This window comes from Papaver somniferum, chromosome 4 (assembly GCF_003573695.1).
Source record: "Papaver somniferum cultivar HN1 chromosome 4, ASM357369v1, whole genome shotgun sequence".
In the NCBI taxonomy this organism is placed as follows: Eukaryota; Viridiplantae; Streptophyta; class Magnoliopsida; order Ranunculales; family Papaveraceae; genus Papaver; species Papaver somniferum.
In genome coordinates, this window is record NC_039361.1 from 57438145 (window position 1) to 57442382 (window position 4238).

The 4238-nt window shown below is 36.1% G+C and overlaps 1 long non-coding RNA gene across 1 annotated transcript; it reads left to right on the forward strand.

The window, feature by feature from the left end:
• The first annotated feature begins 788 nt into the window (after positions 1 to 788).
• Positions 789 to 4002, forward strand: LOC113275605. The gene is made up of 2 exons (XR_003323686.1): positions 789 to 2523; positions 3775 to 4002. It is a non-coding gene; the product is annotated as an uncharacterized LOC113275605 (long non-coding RNA).
• Positions 4003 to 4238: the final 236 nt, after the last annotated feature.

The window sequence follows — 4238 nt, forward strand, 5'->3', positions numbered from 1 at the left end:
AATGGAAAACCATGCCAGCCACGTCTACCGCGCCAAGGCAATTTTAATTGTAATCAAGATAACATCATTCCCAAAACAATACATTCCAAAAAAATTCATTCCAAAAGATTAATCCAAAACCCTCAAGGTAACATTTGTCTATCAACCCAAAAATCCAGGAAATCAAAACCATAAACTAGGCGTCTCATTTGCCTTTCAAAAAAAAAAACCCTAAAAATAAGAAGTTCAGAAGACAAAAATACATTCAAGGAAAGTTTTTCAACAATGGATTGCTCTTCTTAGCAAGAGCCTCCTTCGTGCTTTGGAGATCCGCCCTCTTCAACTTCAGCTTCCTGGACAATTTTTCGACTTCCGCTTCCTGCTTCTTCACCATATCCGCAAAAGGACCTTCTGTAAGGACCCTCAAGCTCGTCAACGCTATTAGACTAGTCAAGAGACGATTTAGCCGATAATAACTCGATTAATGTAACTCGAACGTTAGTTATTAGAAATTAATCTAACAACGATCTAGATACAAAACTAATATCATTGAATAGGTATCGAAAAGTTATGCGAATTGGACTACTCGAACTTGTCAATCAGACATCGGACGAAGAAGATATCATTGGATAAATATGAAACAGACCTGGCTGCCCTTAACATTTGGGTGGGTGCCTTTATCATGGGTCGTTGGTCTTGTCACTGGATACGTGTCGAACAGAAATCAATTTTTCTTATTCTTTCTTCTTTATCTTCTTCTTCTTTCTAGTTCTTCTTCATTCTTCTTCTTCTTCTGTCCTCCTCTCGTTTCTTCTGTTCGATTTCTGCAGAGTGATTGTGAGTTGCGTGTGATGATATCGAAGTAAATCATATGAAGAAGAGATGGATTAGGAAGTAACTGTTGGTGGAGGTGTAGATCGAGACAAGAAGAAGTGGATGCTGTTATAAATAGAATTAGGGCTGGCATGATGATTGAGAGGTGAAATAGGTTGTTGTTAGATGAGGAACATAAGGGTTGTAGTCGAATTGAAGTTATGAAGTGGATTCTGTGAAGAATCGAAGGGTTAGAGTTTCTGCAAATTGAATTGAAATTCAATTTAGGGTCTTATGAAATTAAACTCAAAGAAGATTTATTTGAGGTCTAAGGGGGATGATTGAAGGATGGGTTTTGAAGATTAGGAGTTGAAGAATAGATTAGTGATGTTGATTTGAAGATACAGTTACAAAGAAGTTAAGAAGATCGGAATTAGAGTTTCTCTGAGAAGATTTAGAAAGTGAAGCAGATGCTATGATAAATGATTAGGAGTGGGTTTAGTAGATTTAGGAACGGGGTGAAGTTAATTAAATGTTGGAGTTGTTCTGAAGTTAAATCGAGGATGAATCAGATAGTTAGGGTTTACTGTATTTTGATTTGGAACTTGATTCGAGTAAGAATTAAAAAGAGTTAGATGGAATTATGAGACGGGTTTGTTTAATTGAGGCTTCTGAAGTTGTTGTGGTGATAAATTGAGAAAATCAGAGTTTCAGCTCTGTGAAAGAAATAAAAGAGAATTAGGGTTCTTGAGTCTCAACTACAGATAAATAAGATGTAAGTGACGGTTTAGATAATTGTTTGGAAATGGGTTCTATGGATATGAAGAATTGGGTTGTTGTTCTTAGTTCGAGTTAGAGAAGTTTTAGAGTTAAGGATTGGGTGTGATGATTGGAAGTGCAGTTAAGGTGTTGTAATTGGTTGGAAGATCAGCTGGGTGTGTATGTTGATTGTTGCAGGACATGTGTGTTGCTTTGAATGCATCCAAAAATTATTAATGAAGACTAAATGGTTGAGGTAATGATTCTCCTCTGTAATCTTAGTTAGGTATTAAAATTTCTAGTCGTTGAAGTTATGAAATGCCATGAACTAAGATGTGATTTGGTGGTGGTTATGTAGTTGTCATCTTAATTCTGAACTGAAGTATGGACTTGTGGATGTTGATAATTCTAGGATGTTTAGACGATTAATGATTTGAGTCTAAGGAAGGTGTTGCTGCTGTTGTTGTTTTGTTGTTGATGGATGAGAGATTTGAAGAGATGGGTGTGAGTAATTGTGTTTATGGATTGAGTATGGTCTCAAATGAATTGTTGCAGGTGGTGGTGTTTATGAGTAACATGCCTTTAGAGATGAAACTGTTAGTGTTAATACTCAATGGAGAAGGGCTAGATGGAGTTGCATTTGTTGAAGTGGTGTTGTATCATCACAGTGAATGGGGAAGAGATGGTGTTGCTACATTTGTTTGTGCAATGAACTGAGTTAATGGATTGTAGAAGTTTGAATGGCAAGCAGTGTGGGTGCTGACATGAATTTAGTATTTAAGAGGTATTAGGTGATGGAACTGGGATGTTATTACAGTTCATTAGAATGTGTTAATGTTATGAGAGTTGTGGTTGAGCTGAGGGATAAGGGGATTGTGAAATTGTATGATGTTGTAGAATGAAGAGAGGTTAGATGGTTGATTATACAGTTGTAGATAGTGTTTCTGTGAAAGCTTGGAACTGCAATGTCAGGTAAGCCTAGTTTGTAATTGCAATTGAAGTTTGAAGTTTGTTTACATTTTTGAATTGAAGTTTAAATGATAAAGAAGAAGTATATGTGGTAGGAACTAAAGCTGTAATAGTTTAAGTTTAGGCCTTGTGTTGAACTGTCAGACAAAGGTCTGACTAGATTGTTTATCTGACTCAGTTGAATCGTTGTGACTCATTTAATTCCATGTTTTGACCTGAGTAGACTCAGTTGACCTAGTTAGACAATTGACCTGACCTTGACCATTGACCCTGGACGTTGACCTTTGACTGACGTTGACTGGTTGTTGACAGTTAGTGACCGTTAGTTGACTCAGATATATTGGACCTTAGTTTAATGGGCTTGTTTAGTGGACTTGGGCTTAAGGACAGTTTATTTAATTAGATGTTTTGGACCTCTTGTAGTATGAGTTGACCTTTGGTTCCTTCAGCAGAGTCTTAGATATTCAAAAGGCTTAGTTATGGACCATAGAATCAACCTAATTAAATTAGTAAACCTTAGATATGCTAAAGATATATAACGTTAAGGTGTAAAGTAAAAAAAATGGGCTTAGAACCGTTATATAGATTGTATAATTCTTGCGTGAGCCATTTTGGTTAGATTCTTAGAGTGCTTGTATGATTAACAGTTAGTCTATTAACAACGATCGATCCAAAGGATGAACCTGTGGATCATGGATCTCGAGGTAGGCGTGGCTTGTCATCAAAAGAGGTGGGAATACTTTAACTCTTTTGTGATTATTTTTGTTTTATTTTACCAATGTTTAAGTTTAACAAATTCATGCATTATCTGATTGTGTATTCCATGCATTGTTTAACTTTGATTTACGAAAGTTCTGTTATTTCTTTTAATCTTTCCATTGCTTGGAAAGGAATTGTAATGCTTTGTTTGTCTTTATGAATTTTTTGGGAAATGAGAATTTCCATCTGTGGTATATAGGATACTGCTCCTTCATTTATATCTACATGAATTCGAGCTTTTATGCAATCACTAGGTGCGGGACGAGTCACCATATAACTATCTAGGTGCGGGACGAGTCACCATTATTATATATTGTTTGGAAGGAGTTAGTTCCATATACATGATTGTTTACCTATGTGTAACTGATTGCGCTTTAACGTTTAGGGAAAACATGAATTGTTTTCAAATCATTTTCAATAATTACTTGAAATTTAATGTTATTCCTATGGGGCACCCCTTTTAGGGATGATGTGCTCACTCTTTCCCACTTTCAGTTTCAGAGACAGATCAAAATTGCGCAGCGAAAGCTTCGAGGAGTTGAGTCCGTTAGTTGGTTGACTTTCACTATATTTATTATATTATATGTTGTATTTGTAAACCAAATGACTATTGTATATGTATCATTGGAGAGGAGTTCTTGTATATATATATTTCTGAGCGGGCTAGTTTTGGGTTAAGTTTTGTAGCAGATTTCTTAATTGAATGTTTAAGTAATTGATTTAGATTTTAGTGCCTCTTATTTAGTTAATCACTTGGATTAGTCAGCTGCTAGCTTTGAGGGCGCTACACCTTCGACTGTTTCGACCAGCAACTTTTCAACCTCAGAGAAACCTTCAACGAACCAAGGAACATTGAACTCGAAGTTTACGCACATGTCACGATGGAACATTGAACTCGAAGTTTACGCACATGTTTAAGTAATAGTATTACCGGTCACGTTGCACATGTCGTCAATCAA